We start from the raw sequence: 26269 nt of genomic DNA on the forward strand, positions 1-26269 counted from the left end.
TTAATGGCCAATCATGTCAGGCTGTGTCAGGACTCTGGAAGAGAGTCACGAGATTCATTAGTATCTTGTTAAGCCTTCTGTAACTATCCTTTCTCTATTCTTTAGTATAGTTTTAGTGTAGCATTCTTTAATATAATATAGTAACATATAATAATAAATTAGCCTTGTAAGAAAATGGAGTCAGATTCTCAATTCCTCCTTCATCCTGGGGACCCTGAAAATACCACACTTCATCACCTCTCCTGAACTAAAACAGAACCACAGTTATTATTCAGTATTGATTTGCACACATAATATCTGGCTTTCTTGAAGCGCTTTATAAACAAATGCATGCCAGGTCTGATGGCATGCCCATAAAATAAACACAAGTAATTTTACAGGTGAGTAAAGTAAGTTCTGGAAACCACAAGATACTGCACAGCAACTTAGTGATGGCAATGGAATTGAAGTGTGGACTATTTGATACTGTTCTCAAAATTTATAATTTAAAATATTGTTAATCCTTTAGCTAGAAGACAGTTATGTAACTCTGTAAATCCACTATGAAAATAGATGCTTCCTTTGTTGCATTTTCATGCTCTTTTATGATTTCTAGGAGCTCACCTATATATAAGGATGACAGGCTTCCTTTTTATTCTCCCCCTTGTCTACAAAGAAATAATGCTAATGGAGAATCTTGAGATGTGAAAATCTTTGACTTGGAAAATATATATAAAGGGAAGCAATTACCAAACTGCTCAGAATGCTGTAGGTATGTGAGTCTGTGTTTTGGTATCAAGACAAATTTCATGAGAAAACTCCCTGGAATGAGCATCTTCTCTAAAGAGAAAGGACTTTAATAAGTTTCTTTTATTCTGCCATAGAGAGAAATGGATACCAGCATGTGGAAAAAAAAAAAACCCAAACCAACCAACCAACCAACTGTTTATTAACAAAAAAGAAAAGGGAGGGGGAGTGGGTGGTGTGCATGCAAGGCACAGAAAAGGATTTCAATTTCAAAACCTTAACCCCCACCCCCCACCAGACTGCATGGCCATGAGGCAAAGATGGTGGCTACCCCTCTTTGTCTCAGGGAAGGAGAGGAAAGAGTTCACAAAGCAGTTGGGAACCTGATGGATTTCTGACATGGGTCTCCTCCTTGCAGCGGGTGAAGTTGATAGAGTTTAATGTCCTTTTTCGTGATGGTTCAGCTTCTCCGAGGTCTCAGGTTTGGGCCACCTTCCCCCGACCAGATGCCTGAACGGACCAAAGGAAAAAAAAGAGCCAGCCTGAAACAGGTCAAGAAAAACCAACCAACCGACCAAAAAAACCAACAAAACAAACAAAAGGCCGCTGAGAGTATTTGCTGGTAAAAAGCCTCCAGGCCATGGCAAGGAAAAATACCAGAAGCTCCTTGCCTAAACTGACAAAAACTAATCCAGTGAAGGCAATGAAGTAACAATCTGTGCTGCACCTGACCACATTGGGGCGAGGAGAGTTTGAACACTGGGGTTCTCTCAGGCTCCGGCCACGGGTTCATCTTAAGGCTACAGCAGCCATTTTCTGCACATAAAGCAGATGAGCAGGGAATAGTGATACTCATAAAATCACCCCAAGACATTACGTATCTTCATCTTTTACTGTGCACTATTTAAAATTAAATTAAATTCTAATAATCAAACTGTTCTCTCTCAGACTTTGTCCACTTTGTCACTTTGATTCCATACCCCTTTCTCACACATTAGGTCTTTCTCTGCTTTTGCAGAAAAGGCCAGAGATATTAGGTTAAAAATCAGGTACAGCTCACAGAATACTTACGCTTAACTGTTAATATAAAATATAACATCTTGGTTTACTAATATAAAATGTTACTTATTGATGAGTTCATCTATTAAAATGGAACACATAATTTCTAAGTAGCAAGGTAACTGTTTTCGAACAATTCAAAATAAACTCCGATGGCTGCAATTGAAGTATTGCAATGTTACATTTACACAAGAAAAAGAAACACTTTTAAAAAACCCTTATCACCACAAAACAGTGAGGAGTCTTCACGCAAGTATTTCCTCTGGTAATTTCCTTCAAACCACTTAAACTTTTCCATGAGACTCTTGAAGGGGAAGGGGGTTTAACTTAAGGGGTTGCAATTACACAGTTACATTTTTAATAAACCAAATTTGAACTCAGATTATTCTGTTATGAAAAACTAGGCTGACCTCAGCTTGTCCTGCAGTACCAATTCATTTGGAATAGCAACTTCGGGAAATAAAACAGATGTTGTGTTGATCATGATTGTCTCAGTATTAAACTGTATTCAGTATATTAGGGTCAGACAGACACCACAATCAGAAAGTTCAGCTCTAGAAAGATACTAGAAATTTTACAAGTTTTTTTAGTACTACAACATAGAGTGAGCTAGCCAGGCATAAAAAGAATAAGACAACTGTGTTTTATTACTCTGTCTGGCTAAATTAAATAATTGCAGGCAATTTCTTTTTATACTTCCATTACTGTTAAGTCCTTATGAAACCAGGAATCATACTGGGAGCTTCTCAACCCTGATTTAACAGCAATTTGCATGCACCCAAAGAAACTCAGAAGTATGATGGAAATCACTGCTCCCTGAAGAATTTGCAGTATGATTTCTACTCTTGTGATTCTTATCTATTAAACACGTGATACTACTTCCTCACAGAAGTGCTACACTGAATTATTTGCCTGAGATGAATAGCAGACATTCTCAAGCAGGGAGGCCTGCTGTGGCTTCTTGAATCAAAATACACAGAACTCATGGATACACCAAGATGTTGTTCTGTCTCCTACCCGTAATGACTAGAATAGTCTTTGAATAGTCTCTGATATACAAGTGTAAACTGTTATTTATTGTTCTTCTATTATCCTACCTTATTCAGTTCATCCCTGTAACTATTCAAAATAGTTACTAATGTTATTACTGTGCCATGTAAGTCTCTAGACCCCTATTCACCTCATTCTTCAGTATAAAGTGCCACAATCCAAAGCACAAAGATAATATTTCTGTTGGTACACCGAGAGAAAGAGATTATTATTATTGTGAGAAAAAATGTTGCTAACAGTTAAAATTTCATGATTATACTATAAATATGCACTGGAATTCTTAAAAGGAAGGCATAACTTCCTTTTGGCTCTGTTCAGATACTGAAAGAAAGGTAAGTATTCACATGCTCTCATAATGCATTAACCAGCATCGTGTATTGTAATGAGGGGGAAAGTGGGTTGGAGACAGAGACGACACACCCTCCCAGGTCTTTATGTGACAGCAGTGTGTTTTATTGTTCCTACCTTCCTAAAATAGGAGGATTTGAATCTCCCGGTCCAGACAGCTCATTGGTCTGGCTTAAACACCACCCAGATCCTGTGCCAGTGAGATGTCTGCAGCTTAGGGTGAAATGTGATAGGGTGAAGTTCCTGTATATATTTAAATCCATTGTATCATAGCTCAAGCCAGGATGGGTTGATTGGAACTAGGCTGGGTTTCCTATTTGTAACCAAATTAATTGTCTACTACAAGACAGCTTGTACTGTAGCAAGGTATTATATAATTCTTGTTCAAACTGTACCCTAATGGATGCACTGAAATTGTTTCATGCAGTATTTTCTTCTCTTCCTCCATGTATTAAAAACCAGTTTATTTACTTTTATCTATATAGGCACAAGTATCACACATTCACTAATTTTATTATTCAAAGTATTTTTCTGGATATTTTGTTCTTCATAGTCTAGAAGTCCAGACTTCTGCTAGTCCATTAGGAACAAATAAGCAAATAACATACTGCTTTCCTTCTTGCCAACCTCTGTTAAAACCTTTTAATTTCTTACAGGTGTGAACAATGTCAGAAAGTCTCATTGGGTAATATAGTACCTACAAACTGTATGGGCTTGGGGTCTTCTGGTATAATCCATTTACCATGTGCTCAAGCAAGAGCCACACGGGAGGGGTACCAATGGAAAGTGCTCCCACAGGGAATGAAGAACAGCCCCACAATTTGCCAGCGGTATGTTGCACAGGCACTTTAAATATTGAGAGAACAGTTTCCAGGGGCATATTGTTATCATTATATGCATGACATCCTAATAGCAACACCAACCAAAGGAGGCCTTTTAAAAACATGGCCGAATTGATGCAGGCACTGCAAAAATTTGGCTTACAAATTGCACCAGAGAAGGTACAACAAATCCACTGTGGAAATACCTGGGAGTCAAAATATTAGATCAAACCATACAACTGCAAAAACTTCAATTTTCAATGAAACTTCAGACTTTAAATGATGCACAGAAACTTTTGGGCATCATTAATTGGGTAAGATCTTATTTAGGATTAACCACTCCACAATTGGAACCTTTATTTAACATCCTTAAAGGTGACCCTGACTTAACCTCATCAAGAAAATTAACACCAGAGGCAAAAACTGTGTTTGACTTAGCAGAACGGGCCATAACAAACAGACAAGTGTATCGGATATGTCCAAAGGTTTGTGTTACAGCATTAGTTGTTATTGCTGATTTACATCCTACGAGTATCATTGGGCAACGGGACTCTCAGTGGTCAGACCCACTACTTATTCTGGAATGGGTTTTTCTACCATATCAACCTAAAAAGAAAGCACTTTCCATATTTGAATTAATTGCTCAATTAATTGTTAAGTGTCACCAAAGAGGCTTACAATTAAATGCCAAAAATCCTGCAAAAATTATTATACCTGTTCCACAGGAATATTTTGAATGGTGCTTTGCAAACACCATGGCACTGCAAAGTGCTTTACAAAATTATTCAGGACAAATCACCTACCACCTACCTAGTCATAAACCACTGCAATTAAGTGGGTCCACTGCATTGTCACTGAGACCAGTACGCCACTGAAAGGTCTCACTGTCTTTTACTGATGGATCTGGGAAAATGGGGAAAGGCAAGGTGACCTGGAAGGAGGACAATGGGTGGCAAACACTCAAAGGGCATGATACTGAACCACCCCAATTACTGCAGTTACAGGCTATCACTATGGCTTTCCAAAAATTTCCTCCCACTTCCTTAAATATCGTAACTGATTCTGCCTATGTTGCAGATACAACACAAAGATTAGACCAGGCTTTACTGAAAGAAATTAATAATGCTGCATTATTTGAACTGTTTAAAAGTTTGTGGCATACAATCAAAGTCAGAATATGTCTTTATTATATTTTATAGATTTGGAGTCATACTAATTTGCCTGGTTTTATAGCAGAGGGTAATGCTCAGGCTGTTTGGTTAGCTAGTTCTGCCTGGACAGCACCACAATCTGACATGCTGACACAGGCAAGAGCATCCCATGCCTTTTTTCATCAAGGTGTTAGAGCATTACAAGGGCAATTCTTACTGACAGATGCATGCAACATTGCTAACTCTTGTACCAACTGTCAAGGTCACATTACACCACTGCAGATGGGGGTAAACTCCTGTGGTCTGCGAGACTTACACATATGGCAGACAGATGTCACCCTTGCCTCTGAATTTGGATGTTTAAAATATATGCATGTCTCAGTGGACACCTTTTCATCAGCCATATGGGCCTCAGTCCACACAGGGGAAAGAGGCTGTGATGTCATTGCACATTGGCATTCAGCCTTTGCTGCTGCAGGCATTCCCCATACATTAAAAACCAATAATGGTCCAGTACACATTTTGCAAAATACTCGGCACTTTTAAAACTCTGGGATGTGTTTCGCCACACTGGTATTCCTCATTCCCCTATGGGACAGGCCGTTGTTGAGTGTGCCCATTGCACCATAAAGCACATATTTTAAAAACAAAAGGAGGGAATGTGTGGTGAAATCCTACAGAGTAGGGTAATATCTTGGTTTGAAAAGATAGGTGTCTCTTAAGGAAGGCAGTAGCCTCCTTTGAAATGGAAAATGTAAACTCTTTCTCTCCAAATTATTATAATTTTGAAATTAAGAGGGTCTCAGGCAAAGATATGGGAATATGAATAACAGTTCTTTACTAGGAAAATTAAAAATATAAATGCAGTAGTACCAACCAAAAAAACCCCACTGACACAGTCAAAGTACAACCTGACACCCTGTTGGTCAGGGTGTCTGTAGCAATCCGATTAAATGGTGGCTGTAGTCTTCTTGGAGTGACAGATGTGGTTTTGTTGAAGCAGTGATCTTTTAGAAAGGTGTAGTTTTCTTCTGAAGGTCCAGTGGTGGTGTAGATGGGCCTGGTCTTCCTTTGGGAATCCAGTGGAGAAGAAAACTGCTCCTCTGAGAATCTGGTGGGAAAAGGCTGTCTCTGGTGTTCTAAATCTCAGATTATATCTAAGGAGGAATGCTTGACTTCTCCCCTTGGGCAAAGGATCTCACAATGGAATTATGTAATTTTATTAGTCATGCAGTGAGATTCAGTGGCCCAATAAAAGAACATATTTCCTGGAGAGAGGATTGGTTGTTAGAAATAAAGAAAATTGCTCAATTAACAGAAGATATTTTCTAACAGATGGCAAATAGAACACTCATTCTTAGCTACATCATTCAACTTAAGACAGGTGACTAAAGCATTTTACACTTTAAATCACTTAACAGTACATGCTAATTCTCAGAATCCTGTCATTTTAAATAATTTTTTATCAATGCAATCTTTAGTGACATTCAGTCACCCAAACTTAAGGTGTCAGTAAAGAACCTCCTTACCAATAAATGGGAAGGTCCCTAGGACCTTGTTACTCTGGGATGCAGTTATGCCTGCATTTCCACTGATTTTGGCATCCGACAGGTGCCTGCTTGGTGTGTGCGTCCTGCTCTACACCCTGCTCGGGATCACACCCAACCACATCTCCCTGACAATCCTGCAGCAGATGTTGTAGAGCAGTAATTGGAATGACACTTACCACCACTGTAGGAAGATGTGGGACCAGTGGAATGACAGTCTACCTCTACCTGTAACTTTACTTAGTCTCAAGAAGACAGACATTTTGGGAACAAAACTAAGCACTTGGATTTGTACCTTTCAATAGAAACAAACCAGCAAAGCGTTACCCATAATTGTTTTTAAGGTTTAACTATTTGAAAATAATTTATATGTTTATAAAATGTTACCCATAGTAGTTTTTAAGGTTTAACAGTTTTCTAAGAAAGTTAGGTGTTTGTTATAATTGGGTTATGGTTGTGAAGAGTTTGTGACATACCATCCTGTGAAGCTGTTCCTGATGGCTCCTGGATTATATCATCATGATTGTTCGGTACATCGTGCTGTGTTTGTAACCCTGTCTGCAAGGCACCTGCAGAGGATGACAGACAGTGCCTTTGTATTTAAAAACAAAAAAGGGGAACTGTCATGGCTAACTACTGGCATGGAGGGCTTACAGTTTTAATTAATCCCAATTATAATTTTATATAAGTAATTATATAATTACCTTAATTATATCACTTGACCAGTCTGGATCACTGGGGAGCAGGTCTAGGCTGATGGGGACACAGGCAGCCATTGGCCAGTTAGTCAGGTGGCAACTAACTTAGCCAATCAGAAATAACTGCGTGGGCTTTCAAAGCTGTATAAGGCGAACAGTTCCCAGTAAGCCAAGTAAGTTGGCTATTGTCGCATGAAAATGGAATTTTGTGTCATTGCTTCTGTCTCAACTGCAATGAGGGGTCTTTTTTCTTTTTTTTTTTAAGAAAGAGTGTTTGTCTTTTCAGTAACAACATTTAGATAGGAAGCCACTTTTTTCTTGTTCTAGGTTATACTGCAGATATTACTTCTACACTTATCAATGACAAATTATGAGAAACACAACAAGTATTATGTAGTCCCAATCAATTAAATTCTAGTTCCATTAACCCATACTTCTATGTTTAGAAAGCAGTTTTCATCCTACTGATTATTCTTGGTACCATTTTTTACAAGCAACCCAGCTAAGTGTTCTCCCCATAACATAAAAAGTGGACAAATGCAGATGCAGAACTGATTTTTCTAAAAATAAGCATGGATGTCTTGCTTAACAGGAATTGAGACTTGTAATATTGCTTTCAGGAAACAGGCCAAGCTTGAAAAGTCAGTACACATCTTACTTACACTAGTCTGGTGTCAATTTTAATTTTTTCACAGAAGTTTTGACACAAAGCACACATGGAAAGTTAAGAGAATACCATAACATCTTTGATGAAGTTACAACCTAACAACAATAAATGGTTATGTAAGTAATTGATTGTCATTAGAGACTGGGACATGTTTTAGATTCTGTTCAGCCTCTATCAGTTTTAATACTTAATTTATTAGCATATGATGTTCTAGTTTATAGATTTTTCATGTATCTGTATTTTATACATAAAGTGAAAAGTTACAATTTCAGTGGGTTGTAGTAAACCCCATGGACTTAGGTAAAGCTCCATGGAGAATCGAACAATAGGAATGCTGAGACAGCAACAGGATTTCCTGTCTCCCTGACCCCCGCCCCAAAGCTTATCTCTGTAACCCTATAGGCTATGTTACTTAACCCTTACTATTGGTCAAGTTTGGATTCCCCTTAACCCTATAAAAGGGGCATACTTTAGCCCATTTGACAGAAGAAGAGCTATCGCTGGGACCCTTCACAGACTCCCCCAACAAAACCATCTCTGTGGAACTGCCAGCACCTCTCCTTCTCCTCCCTCTCCATCTGCTGCAGCCTCAGCTAAGGGCACCCTACCTAGCAAGCAAGAGCTGAAATCCTAAGAGAGCTTGCGATCACTATAGAGCTGTTAATCACCAAGCTTGCTATGAGGGCTGGCCCGCAGCACCGGCCTCGAGCTTGCCTAGCTTTCAGGCACCCTGTCCCCCTGACTGCTGGGCTCCTGAGCTATCTTGCACTGCTTGAGAATAAGGCCAGAATAGAGGCTTTATTAGTGGGTGATGTGAAGGACTCTTGAATTGGTGGATTAATCCATTCTATTATTTACAAATCCTAAAAGTTTTTTGTTTCAGTCTTAAGTGATTAAATAAACTGATGTCTGTAACAAAGTAACAAAGCTAAGTTGTTGCATAAAATCTTAAGATATGGTTCAACTTATAGTTTTGTTCCGAAAAACTCACATAAAAACAGCATGAAAAAGGATCTGTATTTATTTTGCCTTGATTCTGACATAGCATGTACTTTCCATAGTCATGCAGAGAGATGGGATTTGGGGTTTTTTGGGTGTTTGGGTTTATTTAGGAGAGTATTTTGGGCAGGTATTTTTTTGGTTTTTTACAAAAAATACTGCCAGATGTACAAAACCAGCCTTGGCTCCTTTAATCACCCAGCATTATTTCTTGCTCCCATCTCACTTCCTGTAATAAATGTACTCCCTTACAAAATAGTATCCTCATTACAGCTGTGTAATCCCATTATTTAATGGGACTTTGGTCCCATTTGTATGTATGGTGACATCTGTTAAAGTTGAGCTCAGTTGACTTTGGTGACATCTGTTAAAGTTGAGCTCAGTTGCAACCGTCTCTCAAGTGGATGCTTATAAACCAGTCTGCACAAGTACCTATAATCCAGTTGTGTGTGCTCTCCCTCACTTTTTAAACTGAGATAGTCAGAACAGTAAGTGTTCAAAATATTCAGGCACGAATCATCAGAAAAGTTACCCTGTCTCTCCTTTCAAATTCTACAGAAGTGTTAAACAAGACTGTCATGTCACTTTTCAGAATTAAGTCATGTCTGGAAGTAGAATTGTCCAGTATATACTTAGAGTAGCATCTTGTTTTTATAGTGCTTTTACATTTGTTCAGACTAGAAACAGTTGAAGACAGATTCTTCCACTTGTGTAATCTATAGCCTTCTTTACTCTCTTTCAGTTGGTTTGACTTTTGCTAATATAATTCAAGAAGTCTCACAGAACTGCATAGATATTATGCATAGGTAAAATTTAGGATGTCCCTTAACAATCATGACTATTTGCAAGATTATCTTAATAAACCCTGAAAAGGCCAAACAAAATCTCAGAAACTGAATATAATCTTTTTTGTTTATTCATCAAATACAGAATTCTACAATATTAGTTTTAGATCAGAACTACACATTACATACAGAAACGTAAATATTTGCTTTTTACTCCTGGCTCAAAAAGGTTGAGCTGCGATCACCCTCAGAAAATTCAACACAAAATATGCATAAATTTGCTACAAAACCTAATTAAGCAAGTATGTTCAATCTCTAAAATGCAATGTATATTCAAGGAGTATTGTCAATTTAATTTAGTTGAATTAATTTGTTTAAAGGTTTAAATGATTTATTCACTTTTCACTTTGGCCAATATGAATGTTACAACTAGATATTTGGAGTCTTCTGGTAGCTCCATTAATTTCATTAAAGGAAAGGTCTCCATATTGTCATAAGAAAGATTACAGGTGGATATGCTGTATTAAAACCCTATATAAAGTAAATTACTAAATTAAAGACAAATTTAATCAGGCAATATTTTACAGGTAAGTAAGACATGGTTTAAACTGTATTTAGTTTATTTTTTAATTCATGTGTTTTTAGTTAAATTAATGATTATGTGAACTTTTCACATTTTTCCTTATTGATTCCTAGTGTTTGAATTCTATCAGCTCTGCATTTCTCTAAATGTTCTAAATTCTAAATTCCCTAAAATGTTAAGAATATAAACTTACCTTTAAAAAATACCACAAAAATCCAAGAAACATTTGTATAGCATGATAGCTCTAAAATTTTAAGTGTTTTAGCTATTATCTTCTCTAATATGACCTGCAAAGCTGGTTTTGCTGTAGATCTGGGGTGCACATGCCTTATAGACAAATATTACTTCATTCCAGCCTTCTGATTTTCAGTTCAGCAAACAAAATTATTGAACTAAATCTGCTTATTTGGAATGGACTGTTTTTCTCTGGAGTGCTAATCATCCACAGCAGCCCTTGACTGAAGAGGCAGCAACTGCTCAGGAGCTGGTGATTACGCATACAAAAGAAGATACAAATTTACCATTGATTCTTTCTGCAAGCAATAAACAGATTGGACAATCTCAAAAGTACAGTTCAGACCTTGAGATTTAGAATTTAAATTTCAGTGTCCTTTTGCTTCTCCACTTTAACAGTACTTGTGTGAAGGAAAATCCACCTTCATATTCAAATGATGACACAAATTAATGTTAGGCATAGACCAACAGAGAAGTGAACTGAAGCTGCAAGCAGCAGCACAGTCCCAACACTAATGGAAAGGAAGCATCTCTCTCTGTCTGGCTGTCAGCTATTCTGCTTGGTTATTTATAAAATACATTACACAGCATCAGCTTTGTTGCTGAGCCCTTCTCCTAACCCTACTAGCCACATCATTCACCGCAGTATACACAGTCCGCATGACTGTACTAGTACAAACCGGCTTCATTCGAATTCTGCCCTTAACCCAAATAAATGAAAACAACCCCGCAGTAACCTCTCCAATTACTCGCACTAGGAAGCATCCTAGCAGGATTCCTCATCACTTCATTTATCATCCCCACAAAAACCCCTCCAACAACCATACCATTCTCCATTAAAATAACTGCCCTGATTGTAACAGCCCTAGGCATTGCTTTAGCCCTAAAAATCTCAAAAATAGCCCAAAGACTCATCCTCACAAAACAAACCCCTTTCTCAAACTTCTCCACATCTCTAGGATACTTTAACCCTTTAATCCACCTCCTAAGCATAACTAACTTCCTCAACGGAAGACAAAACATTGCCTCTCACCTAATTGACCTTTCCTAATACAAAATACTAGGCCCAGAAGGACTAGCCAACCTACAACTCATAGCAACCAAAACTGCAACTACCCTCCATTCCAGCCTAATCAAAGTCTACCTAGGATCATTTGCCCTATCCATCCTCATCATCCTCATCTCCACATACAGAAACAACCAATGGCCCTCAATCTTCGTAAAAACCACCAAATCCTGAAAATCATCAATGATGCCTTGACTGACCTCCCAGCACCATCAAATATCTCAACATGATGAAACTTCAGGTCTCTATTAGGTGTTTGCTTAATTACTCAAATTGTCACAGCTCTCCTGCTAGCCATGCACTACACAGCAGACACCAACCTAGCCTTTTCCTCCGTTGCCCACATATGCGGAGATGTGCAATTCAGCTGACTCACCCATAACCTCCACACAAACAGAGCCTCCCTCTTCTTCATTTGCATCTACTTACACATTGGCCGAGGATTCTACTACAGCTCATACCTAAGTAAAGAAACCTGAAACGTCGGAGTCATTCTTCTCTTAGCCCTTATAGCAATCACCTTTGTAGGAGGTTTAGAGAAAACTATTTTTGCTGTATGAAGAATCTATGCATTTGAGATTTTGAAGAGAATCATAAAGGAGTGGTTGCTTCACCTAGGAATAAAAATAGGAGCATTTAAATTCTTATTATATTTTTTAAAAAATGCCAAAAAATCCATAGTAGATATGTCTTAGTAATGAAAAATTTCTTTATCTCCGCATACCTGATTTTCACTGTAATAGGTGAGGATTGGGTTGTGGGGACATCGGCATAGAAGAGTTATGATAAATGTTCATTAGATTTTAGTGTGTTATAAAAATATAAATGTATTAAAATTTGCATTTAAACTTTTCATTTTAATGACATTTCTAAATTTTAAAATATAATGGGAGTCAGAAAAGTGGCAAAGAAAAATGAGTACATACTGAAAGATCCATGTTTACTCACATAACCCAGTGACTGCTTTTAAGTTTTACAAGCTCAACAAAACTATGTAAAAGCAAGTGATTTCCTCTATGTGGCTCGTACACCATCAGTAAATCAATTAACATTTACACAACCTCTCTTCAGGATATATAGCACACATAGAATAGATAGAACGGACTCCAGATTGAGTTTTCAAGAAGGATCTTAGCATGGGAAATTATCACCATTTCTATATAGATCAAACAGAACATAAAGACATCTGGAAGTATGTCTATCAGGTCTGTAAGTATGATGACACTTGGATCTCTAGCTGGAATGGAAAAGTTTTACATGAAAATTAAATATACTGCTATGTATAGTATAATTATCTCCAAATTTTAAAATAAAACTTTAATTTTAGAATATTGTTTCATATTTTTCTTTAGAAATAAAAAATCTTCATCCACAAACCTTGTTAAGATATTTAATAATTTACCTTCATCTAAATGGGATGATCAAAACAATGCATCTTCCCCGTAATTCTTAATAATATCTGTCTATCTAGTTGATGTTGGAACACTGTTCAGAAACTCCAGTTCTTAATATTTTATTATATAACCATGATGTTGAAGGTTAGGATTTTTTTTCTTTATTTTTTCTTTCAAGGATTTTTCTGCCATTTGCTGCCTAAGAGATTATCACAATAGTACTTAAGAGAGACAAAAATGTAGCAAAGAGGAGGAGGAAGAGTGCAGTGTGCTATGGAGCTGGTGGGCTTTCTCTTTGGAAGTGCAGAGATACCATGAGATTTTGGCTGAGGGGTAAGGGCTCAGCTGCTCGCTTGCTCTCTCTTGCTCTCGGGACCAGGGGAGGAGACGGTGCTGTTGCTGCTGTGGGGAGAATTCCCTTCTACTGTGGAGTTCTGTCCTTTACTGCTTCTTCCTTACTGTAAGTGAGCCTTTGGTTGTAAGAGCAGCCATTGAACTGAGACTTTATTAACACCACTACTCACCATCTACTCAGGTGCCCCAGAGGAAAATCTAGAACCCCAATCCCTTCCCCTCCTCCACCAAGGGAGTGTCTCACAGCTGTTGGTGGGAGCTCAGCTGCAGCTGTCCAGCCCCACTCTTTTCTGCTGCTGCTTTGGGTTTTTTGCTACTCTTTAACTTGAGACCCCATCTCTTCCCAACCCCCCATGGCTCCTGCTATGGCTGCAGGGTTTCTGCTACATTTTGTTTGCCACCCCGGGGTCTGCTTGCCTCTGCCATTCCAGCTTGCTGCTCTGAGGTTCCTGCTACAGCCCATTTTGCCATCTGGAGGGCCACTGGGACCAGCTGCCTCCCATGAGTTTTTAAAGGAAGCCCCTTTCTATGTCTTCCCCCAACAGTGCTGCTATTAGACACGGGAGAGGCAGCGGGGCTCGTGCCACAGCGCCCCCTGCAGCTGTGGGGGACTCATCGCACCTGCCCGGCCAGGAGCCAACAGCGCCCCTGCCGGCTGTGACTGTAACTGCACCAAAGGGGAAAGTGCCACAGCCGGGAGAAACCTCTTAATGGGTTTCTGTTCTTCTGTTTGGTGTTGCTGCTGTTGTGGTCGTTTGTTTGCCTTGTTTTATATCTATCTATCTATATCTATCTATCTATCTATCTATCTATCTATCTATCTATCTATCTATCTATCTATCTATCTATCTTTATGTATATTTATGCACACTTAGTAAAGAGCTGTTATTCCTTTCCCCATAGCTTTGCCTGACAGCCCAGTAATGTCATAGTTATAATAATTTGGAGGGAAGGGGATCACATTTTCCATTCCAAAGAAGATTCCCACCTTCCTTGGCAGATACCTGTCTTTCAAAATGAGACTCATGGATACTGATCCATAGCAATTTAAAAAAATCATCCTAAAAACACATTCTAAACATAAATCACATTATTCTAATGCTTACCTTGTTTCTGAAAGACTTAAAAATACTCCAAGCACAGAAATAAACCAACACACACACACACAAAATTACCAAAACAATGAAAATCTAGAATATCAAGAACATTCTGCTTTCAATTGTTTGGTCAATTAAATAATCTGTGTTAAAATGGAAGTTTTCTAAAAAAGGGTGCATTTGCTTTGTTGTCTAGGTTTTTTTGGAAAACATTAGAATACAAATTTTTTAGTTAGCTCCACCCACAGCTATTCAACAGCCAGCCTAATTCTTTTACTGCTGAGGATGCAATTGATTGGAACAGAATGGAAACTCATGCAGTTCTACTGCTAGAGAGCATCCCCATCAAAATGCACATATATGTGCATAATTCCTACTGCGTCCTACAGATTTTTCCAGTACTAAAGTAAACCAGGTAAAAGGAAAAACTAAATCTCACTCATTCTGCACTACCTAGCACTATCAGAAACTTTGTAGTCTATAATAACAACTGTGAAATGTGCATCTGCCCACAAAAAACAGATGGGAATTTTGAATGCTTGTTTTTTTTCCACAACTTGGTGAATGTTATATGTATGCAAAAACCATACATGGAAAGTCTGACAATAGTCCCTCTATATTCCAATAAATTCTGTGGAAGATTAGAAGGATTTTGTAGAGATATTCTAATGATTTTGGAGTTTAAAAATTGGTGGAGAGAAGATCACATAAAAAAAGTAACCTAAAAAAAGGCATCTTTTGTGCTTCTTTTCCTCTTGAAATTTAAAAAACCATATCGATGCTGGGATTGAAAACACTTATCCTATATGTATTTGTGTCTGTGTCTGATGACAGAAACGTATCTTCAGTAGAAATTAAATTCTTAACAAAAGATGATGGAAGAATCTTCTGTACGCATATCCAATAATTGTTTTGAAAATCAAAACAAATAAAAAAGCAAGATTTCTTCCTACATTACAAAAGCAGTTTACACTTACTTTCCAGTGTAGACACAGAAAGTTGATTTTCCACCTGTCACAGGGGAATATTACAATGTAGCAATGGGGAACAAAGACACACAGGCTCCCTTGTGTATACGAAGGAAATTGCTTTACTGTAGAAAATACCTCCCTTATATACACCTGCCTTTCATCTTTAGCTTCCACTGGACATAACCAAAACTTAAGAAGGGCATCCATTGGCTGCTCAGCTGCAGTGCTGCTGTTCCATGTGTCTCACCACCCAATCAGCTTCCTGCTCACATGCTGTCCATGCCTCTCTCCCCACAACTGCCTCTCATCTCCCAGCTGACCTCTTACAGCCCAGTCTGCTGCTGTGCCCTCCCACAGGGCTTTCTGGTAAAAAGAACTATTATCACCTTTAAACAAACACAACCTCATATCCCACATCTCACTCCTTTTTTTTTTTTTTTTTTAAGTAACAATGATAATAACTGTAACAACTTTTCAAAAACTGTAACATGCCTATAACATAGCAACTACATCAGAATGGTGCGACAAAAGGTCGCACATGCTGTGATGGAATCCACTGTCTCTCGCATGAAGTCTGTCCTACCTCATCCCAGTTTAAAAACTGAGGACTTTAGAGCTTTTAGCTACTTTGTTATGAGGGCACCCCAACTGCCCCTCCTTTTGTTTTTAAATTGAATGAAGTTCTTGCTTTGTGGGAGAGTGGAGAATGTCTGTTTTGTGAGACACACTCCATTGCTTCAAGAAGTTATGAATTTAATCCGAGGGGTAGGCAGGTCCATTGTCCATTTTGATGGTATCTGGAAAGCCTAGAGTGGTAAAACAAGAGAGCCAATGCCAGATAGCACCATGGTGTAAGCAAAAATAACTTAACAGGAATATAATTCACTTCTAATAAAACATACACTTTTGAACAAAATTAACAAGGTAAAACTTACAACTGCCTCTAAGCTTTGCTATGACCCAGGGTCTGCCAAGGAGCCTTCTTTTCACAAAGAGGACTTGGAAAGCCTCTTCTGGACGAGGCGTCCATGTCTATCTCAAAGGAAAGTGGTCCAGCTTCTGCAAAGCCAAGTCAGCTAGGCAAAGTGACTTGCTTTCATCTTTAGCACAGAAACACCTGGTTTTGATACTTTTTCTGTCAGTCAAGGCCATAGCCTGACCAGGGCTAAGACTTAGACTGGGAGGAGCTTCCCTATCCTATCTTTAAAATAAATTCTCAGTAATAACTTGCAGAACAGCTGGCTTTCTCATAAATAACTTGTAAATAACTGTAACTATGTGCTTATATATACAATTATTTGAAAATACCATTTATGTTTTCGTCACAAAAAAACCAATTCAAAACTATCAAAGGAAACATCTCTGTCTCAGGTAGATTTTACAGGTCATATTCTGGTACTTAAATATTGCAGTACTTAATATTGTCAAATCAGCACTTAACATTCTTCTGTATAAATTAAAAAATATTTTAAGGAAATTAATCTTAGGAGTTATGTACAAAAGAAACTAGCAAGCATTATTGAAATGAAATGCAACATATCATTGCCAGTCTTGCTGTCTGAAGTACCTTTGAAGTAAATTTAACAAGACACTTAAAACATATATAAACATATTTTAAACTGCTAAACAGCGGGGTATAGGTAACATCAGTAGGACAACACAATATCAAGGGTTTGTGAGAAAGTTAATTGAAATTGCTGCCTGGTGTTTTCTGCAATCTAGTAAAGACTTTTTCAAGTTTCATGTCATGAAGCATTGCAAAGTCCATAGCTTAATACTGTTTCAACTGCTAATGATGATTAAGACTGAACAAGACATTCCTTTACTGCATGCTGCAATTTTCTACACTAAAATTAAAGATTTGTAAGAGAATGGCTTGCTTATCATCTATTTTAAATTAGAGATCTATTGTACAATGATCTCCTTTCAAATGTACCAAGTATGAAACCATACCAAAATCTCAGTTTTAAATAAAGTGTACTGATATGCTGTTGCCAATACGCTGGAAAAATATTTGCATGAAAAGAAACCCTCAGCCCTTTAAACACAACAGCTTTTGTCAGAAAGCAACTAAAATCTCTTCATTTGTATTAAAAAGTTGTGAGATCAAAAATAATTGGTACCACACCTGTCATCACAGTGACATCTGCATAATTGTTATACGTGACAACACCTACAGGATTCTTATGAGTACTGGAAAGATATGGAATCTTACATGTTTCTGGTTTCTTTCTGTATCGATTGTGAGTTAAGTGACTTCTATTTCTTTATAATGACTGAAGAGCATGGTGTCTGTTAACTAGAGGCAACAAAAATATCCTCCATAGCCAGCTAGATCTTATAATTAAAAAAAAAAAGGCAGTGTGGGTGTTGAACTATCATAATGAATATTTTGTAAATGTGCTGAATTTAAGAGGTGTCTTTATTTTCAGTCTTGTGGCTCCTAATATAATTTGGGGGAAAAGAAGAAGCCAAATATGGTTCTAAATAGGAAATGGTCTCTTTTTGTTGGTTTTTTTTTTGGTTGTTATTTTTTTTTGTTCGTTTTTATTTGGTTTTGTTTTGTTTGTTTGTTTGTTTTTACAGAAAGCTGTTCTTGTTCTGAGGGCTTGAACACAGTGTGCAAGGGTAGTTTTAGCTTCCACAGTTAGTCGTCAAAGCGAATGCAGATGGGGGTTTCTTCTCCACACTTTAGTAGGAACTAGGTGCACTGAAGATATCATAGTCTTTTCAGTGGAATGAAATGCTGACCTAATCACTGCTTAGTTTTTAAATACTGCCCACTATGCATAATACCATTCTCTTGGGCATCCAAAATTGCTATCTACTCCAAACTTGTAAAGACTACATGAAGGAACTCGGGGATCTCTGACTCCATGGATTTTGTGTAAGGGGCTTCACAATCTCTCAATGAGAGTTTGTATGACTATTGGACACAACACTAAAGGCACCAAAATGCATATTTGACAAAATTTGCAGAATGTGAAAATACTATGAAACATCATAAACACAAATTAGAGATAAACTATTATTTAGAGACCAAGTAGGTTGAACACAACCTTTCCTGTATAGTTGTTATCTTTTGTAGTCTCTTGTAAACCTGTGTGGGACTCTTAACTTTGTAAAGAAAAAATGGTTATTAATATGCTTTAAACAGGAAAATTCTGAATGGGATACAACATTGGCAGCATATGAAGAATTAGTTATGATGGTAAGTGGTTCCTGTGGAAATAATGGAAAGGCATAGCAGTCAATTCTAAAATTTGCACAGAAGCATTGTTTAATATTAATACTTACTCTCTTATGCTATGGACATAGTCACCGCCATGCTAGACTACTGCAGCTTTGTTGGTTTTGCTGGATGTGTCTGTAAAAACGGTCTGTTCACAGGGGTCATGCTGCAGCCACATTTTGCATACAAGGGGAGGTTACCCCCCTCCAGCCCTTTGCTGAGTGTATTCCCTTTTAAAACAACCCCCAGCCCACATGTCTGAAGCTTAGAGGTCCTGGCAGCAAGAAGTACCAGAGTGCGTGAGCAGTGAAGGAAAGTGCCACAGAATATGGTCCAGAAGAGCAGCCGCAGGAACACTTTTAAGATGAAGTACACAAATACAGCAGCACCACAGCACAACCCTGCAGGCAGCAGTGCTTCAATGCTGTAGAAGGCTTGCTTCAGCTGTGGCAGCGATACTCTTGCACCCCACTGGCCTCGCCATCATTGGCAGCCAGTGCCATCCGCGTGCCAAACCATGTGAGTGCATGCTGCAGGACACTGCTAAAAGCCAAACCTGCTCTGCTGGTCATCCAGCGACAGCTGTGGCATGGCAGTGCCCGCGTCTCCGCCTGGGACACTTCCACTTGCTCCAGTAACATCTGCATAACCCAGATTTAGTGCATAACACAGGGCAGGTCAGTTCATCCCATCTAGGAATGCCTGTAGCTCCTCCATGACTGCCTCAGTCTCTGCATGGGCCCATCACCTGCAACGGCCCTGCTCTGCCCCAGTCTGCTCTGTCCTGGTGTAGCGCCCCATGGGATACACATTTGATATCCAGAGGGAGTTATCTCTGAGTCATGAGGCAAGACATTGATGGGCTCATTAATAGGAGATAAGGAAAAAAACTATGCCCCTCCTGGTTTCAGCAGCTCTTGAGGATGGGAATAGAATACATCTTTATATTGTGACCTAGGACAATACAGGCTGAAGGTTTTTGCATTTGCAGCAAGCAAGGATTTGAAAAGTATCCTCATACCAGAGGCACAAAAGTGTTCTCATACCCTTTTAAATCATCTTCAAACCAAGCAATTCTCACAATAACCTAACTCATTAATGACTTGCAAGTGAGTTGAAGAAACACAGCAAAGATAAGTAGTGTTCAACTGCAGAGAATTGTGTAGGGACACCATACCCTAACATTTTAGATCAGGAAGCAAGAATGGACCGCTTTTTTTTCCTTAGTTGACTGCAGAACTGGCAGTCCTTCGCAGGAGGGTGTTTGGATTGAAGATGGCACTGGCAACTAAGAGCATGGCTGCATAGATGGTGCTACTTTTAGACAAGAACATTCAACTGCTTAAGGGCAGATAGGAGAATAGCTGACTAGTGACAGATCTGACAGGAAGAGTCTGAGGATTACCCCGTGGGAACAATAGTAACACATTTCAATTTTAAAAAAACAGTCATTTCAGACGGCCAAGCATCAGTAAAAATAAAAGGTCAAATAAAGACATCTTAGTGCTCTTCTTATCAGAAGCATGTTCCTCCATATGAGAGTATTTAGGAAAGGACAGTGCATTCATAAGGAAAGGTGTGCCAGTTAGAAAACCAGTAGAACAAGGCAAGACAAACGTACACAATATACATCACCAAATGCAAAATGAAGAAATAATAATTTCAATCTTCCATGGAATTAATTGCATTTTATTTGTTCTTTTCATTTCAGCTGCTGAAAAATTATTTTTTAAGATTGAATTTTATGAATTCAGCACAGCTATCTTTTTGAATCTCTTCATACCCATATTAAACACTGAGGTGACAAAGAGAACAGCAGTGGAAGGAAAACCTGGTCCATCTCCCCCTCCTCATAGCTTTAGGCCAGTGAATGATTAGAATTTGGTCACTTCATTTGAGATACATACCTTTACCAAGAGAGACTATTATCCAGCCTTTATATTTCCTTTTGGAGCTGTTCCACTTTGCACTCATAAATTCTTGACTCGGTAAGAAACAATGGCATTACAGCCATGGATGTTAGAGTGCACTGATGGGAAATGAAGTTTTCATCTTCAGGTCCTTGCTTCAGTAAATACTCCAAATTCATCAGAAGAAAGTTCAAAGACTAGTAATCCCCACTTAAATGACCTAATTAGAAAAGTCTGTATGCATAAGAGATAGCAAGAGGTGCTCTTATCTGTTAGGGGAATACCCAGCCAGTACATTATTGTCTAGTTAGGCGGCAGTAATTTTGGAAATAATTTCATTTTTTGTATTGCAAGTGAATGGTCAATGCATTTTATTACTAGATAAGGTAAAAGCATGCCTTCTGTATCCTTTCAGAGGGGAAGGTTACCTGCATCTAAAGCTGCTCAGCTCCATGATAGGATGCTTTGTCTTATAAGGAAACTCTCGTCTTTGTCCTTTTGGATTGCTTCCATAGCTTTTCACTCAATCTTCAGGTACCTGTTAATATGTCCTATTATCCCATGCAAATTTTTATGGGCATAGTCACTGAATTGGTAAGTATTCCATGAAGTCCACAGGCCCTGTTGAGATGGATCCACAGGTCTCAAGGGTGTTAGCAGATGTTATTATGAGGCTACTCCTAATCATGTTTGGTGGATCATGGTGAGTGAGGAAAGTGCCCAAAGACTGGATGAAAGCAAATGTCACCCATCTTCAAAAAAGGCAACTAGGATGACTCAGAAAAGCACAAGCCAGCCAGCCTCATTTTTATCCCCAGGAAGTCGATGGAAAGCATTGCCAGGCACATGAAGGAGGAGAAAATAATGTAGTCAGCATGGATTTACTCGGGGAAATTCATGCTTGACAACTTTTTAAACTCATCTGACGAATTAACTTGCCTGGTAGATGAAGAGAACATTGTCTGCCTGGGCTTCAGGGAGGTTTTTGACATTTATCTACATAGCAGCACACGTACATACAGGAAGGGAATAGTGCAAAGAGGAGGGAACCACTGTCTTTTCAGTGATGCTCAGTGAAAAGACAAGAGGCAGTGGACAAACACTGAAATACAGGAGATTGCCTCCGAACATCACAAAATGATTTTTTACTGTGAGTGTGACTGAACCATGGGCACAGAAAGATTGTGGAGTCTGGATCTTTGAAGACATTAAAATGATGCCCAGATAGAATCCTGGGCAACAGGCTCTAGGTATCCTGGTTTAAGCAGGGGGGTTGGACCTGGTGAGCCCCACAGACCCCTTCCATCCTCATTCATTCTGTGATAGTGAATTCTCTGAGGGATGCATTTCAAGGACTGGCATGACAAAGTCCTGTGCAGAGAGAGATCCAAATGGGCGTGGGATTGAAGGTCCTTAAGTAGTGTTCAAGAAGAATGTAAAACTCTGGGATAATTGTCTCTTCCATAACTGAATCCTTTTCATGGGAAAATTCCCAGGGATATAAAGTTCTTATGATACACATGCCTAAGACTGACACTGGCTGAGCAGATTTCTCCCTATGTGTGTCTAAGACCAGTCAGGATCTTCACCAAAAGTGTTGTCAACATAGTCACGGAAGGTATATTGTTAAGAAGTGACAACTTACATCAGAATGGCAGATATTGGTCCACAAAATGTATTAATGTATGGGAATTATCTACTTGTGTTCAAAATAAAAATAAGGAGTTGGTCTTTATTTAACAATTTCATTGCAATATTCATAAGGCAAGAAAAAGACCTAAGTCCTTAACTGTCTTAACTCTAACAAAGATTTTAAAAATTCCTTGTAAAAAATGTATCATAATTATCGGACTATGAAACAATTTTAGTTGGGAAAAATTCCTAAAATTGTATATAAAGTGGCAAAGAAGCCAAGAAAATAGGAAATAAACAAAACCAGAGAAAAAGAGTCAGCTTGAGTCTGCAAGCTAATTCTAGAAGTAGTCTGCTAGAAAAAGGAAACCCAAGTTGAATTTCAAATGTATTCATGCACTTGATTCAGTAACTGGTCAATTGGTAAAAACCAATCCTTTTGTACAACTTCTCCCAGTGCCAAAACCCCAACAGGTTGACACCACCATCATGCCTGTCCCAGAGAAAAAGAGTCTTTAAAAAAAGAGTGATTTTAGTGAAAAAGAGTATTCAAAAGAGAAATTATGATTTAGTTGAAAATCTATTTGCATAAAAGTTGCAAGACATTGGAGGGATTCTCCACATTCTCATTCCTCCATGTGGCTTGAAAGTATATTTGATAAAATACGCAACAAAGCATATGATTTATAAGGTAGAGGAAAATGCATGATTTGGGAATTGATCTCCTTGGGAATTGATCTCCTGTTAATATTAAACTTCATATCCACTCTCTGTGAAGTTTCTAAAACAATTATGGAGCTGAGGCAGGAATCTGCCTCTACAAGCGTTAAGCAAACATACACACTCCCCTTCGCATGCATCCCCTTCCACACACACCTGGGCACACACAGAGATCAGCCTAGCAGATCATGAACACCTTGGAAAAGACTGAAATGCTAAAAACCTCTCTTGGTGGGGAAAATAGCTGGTATAATAATTCAAATAACTAGTACAAAAATTCTGTTTAATATCTACCTCTTATTTAAAACACAGCTTTTCATTTAATTATATTTGCAGAATATTTTAATTTCATTTGTTTCTTTAAAATTACTTAATTCTTACGTGCTGTATGGCTAGGAATATTTTCTTCTCAAAATAGAAAAAAATAGATGATATCTTTTCAGAAGAAAACATTGGTTTATACCATTTTAAACCATCATGACATGGAAAAATTGATTTATCCCTCACTAAGGTGGAACAAGTATTTTAATCACAGATCATTTACAATGAAATACTTTACATTTTTAAGATGCTTTCAATCAATTTTGATCCTCATTGCTTATTGGTTGTAAACAGTAATTTTTCAGTGAATGGAAAGTGTGTGTGATATATCTACATTAGTTCAAACACCAATTCCTACTAATGGCCAGGCTGAACGACAGTAAATAATGTCCTGAATGATATTTTGCCATCTTCTTTGGCACTTCATGAAATCCTAACATGTTGAAGTGTTGAAATACAGAGATTTTCTCTTAGATAGTGTCCCATGTTGAAAACCATCCCATGTATTTTATGTTGTAATTCTTATCTATTTTAAAATTTGATATCTTCTGCATAGTTTTCATGAACCTTTCTGTTACAGTAGTGAAAATCACAGATAAATGCAATTTTGTACAACTTTGAATTTACCCCAAGAGCTGAGAGAAACTTGCTCCTATACTTCAATCTGAGTTTCTTCTATATTCAAACTTCGTTTCTCTACCATCAAGAGTCTCATTTGTTGCTGCTCAAAGCCCCATCCAACCTGACCTTGAATACTTTCAGGGATGGGACATCCACAACTTCTCTGGGCAACCTGCTCCAGTGTTCCAGCACCCCCACAGTAAAAAATGTCTTCTTTTTATATAATATATGTCAGAAATAATAAATCTAGGCATATAAACTTGAGGAATGGTTTGAAGTTCTTTTGATTTGAAACACATTTTATGTGAATACTAACTTACAGATGAATAAAATATGTTGATGGGCATTTGAGCTTGACATTTTCTGGAAAAGTGCATGGAACTTAAAATTAAAACCAGTAAAATTAAAACTTTTTGCCGTTTTCTTTTTCCTCTGATATTCAAAATTGCATCTGTCAAATATCTGTGCTTCATACAAACCTCTCAGACACTTTCAGAAAAAAGTTTTTATTTCAGACTAAGTTGCATTTTATGTAGAACACTAGTACTAGTGAATGTTTTTCCGGTATAGGGGGAGCACCTTCTCATTGGATTTGTGTGCACAATACATTTTATCCAAACTGGAATATTCACCCCAGCTGTGTTCTATTCATCATTCTTACTGCATCAGGCCTCAAGATTCTGTGAAAAGTAGCCTGTGGACCTTGAACATAGCTCATGTGAAACAGATGAGAGGTGATGGAGAAGTTGAGGGAGAGAATAAAGAGCATATGGCCCAGTACAGACACCAGAAAGTACTTCTTCATGTGATCCACGGCCTGAACAATTGTTTAGCACCATTTAAAGGCTGTGTTTGACAAACAGGGCTGAAGCAGGTCTTCAAAACACCTGGTAGATCAAAATCCATTGAAGGAAATTACCCTGGCCAGTCACCTTGCTGCTGATAATTCACCCTCCATACCAGCTGATCAGGCCTAACAATGCTGCTGCAAAAGTAGTGTGGAAAAGGTAAACACATTTTCACAGATGCAAGGGAAAATCCCCATGGATGATGATTCCAAGGAATAACTTGATGGAGCAAGTTATGTACCCTTATCTACTGTGCAATTTCTAGGTTGGTGAGTTCACCATCTGTCAGCATCACTTTAGAAAATAAATGCTTGATCCACAAAAAAATATTTCATATGTCCTGTCTACCTGCTTCATTTCAGCCAATGAATAGGCTATGTTCCATCAGCAAAGTGTTTATGGTCACATGTTTCTTTGAACTGTGATAATTCTTTATTTTTTTTCTTAATCAGACCCTGTCTATTCATAAGATTCAGATGTCCATGGTAGGGGTGTAATTAAGTTTCATGTCAACTGGTAAAAAATATCTTTCTTGTTATCTTTTTATTAAATTACTGACATGTAACATCAGTCTGAGAGCCGAAGAAAACCCCTTCATTTGCTGTTTGCCAAGTATCATCTATGTGACACAAATTCTACTTGAGAAATCACACCCATCCATTGCCATATAATACTACCTGTAATGCCTTCACAACCTTGTCTTCTTTGTTAGGTATTTTAGTGAAGTGAATGATCAGAACATAAGCAAGGGCATTTGTTCAAGATGCTCCAGAAAGAGCTGTGGTCTCTTCTCTTCTTTGCTGCCTATGTTAGCACTGAGCTGTAAAAAAAGAAAGATTACTAAGAAGAGTGTCACTCTAAAGAGTCTAAACTTGTGAATGATATTTGGAATACCCTGTTAAATGACAAGATGTTATTTAAAAATATGGCATCTTAAGTGGAAAAGTCAGCTTTAAAGAGGTGTTGAGACTGTTGCTTCTGGGAAAAAAAAAATGGAGGCATCTAAGGTCTTTAGCCATAGCATTTTGAAGATTGATTCAAAACACTTCATATAGGAAGAACAGAGGACCATAAATGCAACCCATTTGAAAATGGAGTTATATATGTTTCTGGTTGGGATTACTGGACATCATTCCTTGTAAAGTCGAGGGACTGCAGTTAGCTCTCCAATCATTTCCTTCCCTGAAATTCATCTGCATTTGCTCCTTTGTTCAGAGTCCCCATTTATTAGTGATGGTATACTCCGTCTATGCATTAGAATATTCAACTACAGTGTGTCTCTCATACTTGCTAGTTAAAATTGGCTGGAACGGAATGGATAGTCACAGTTGCTTGTATACAATAGTCTTATTTTGGCAAGTTTTCTTTAGACAATGTTTAAGCAGCACTAGCAAATAGAAGTACAGCTTGCAGAAGGAAAAGACACTCTTCCGCT

Source organism: Molothrus aeneus, chromosome 1 (genome assembly GCF_037042795.1).
Source record: "Molothrus aeneus isolate 106 chromosome 1, BPBGC_Maene_1.0, whole genome shotgun sequence".
Lineage (NCBI taxonomy): Eukaryota > Metazoa > Chordata > Aves > Passeriformes > Icteridae > Molothrus > Molothrus aeneus.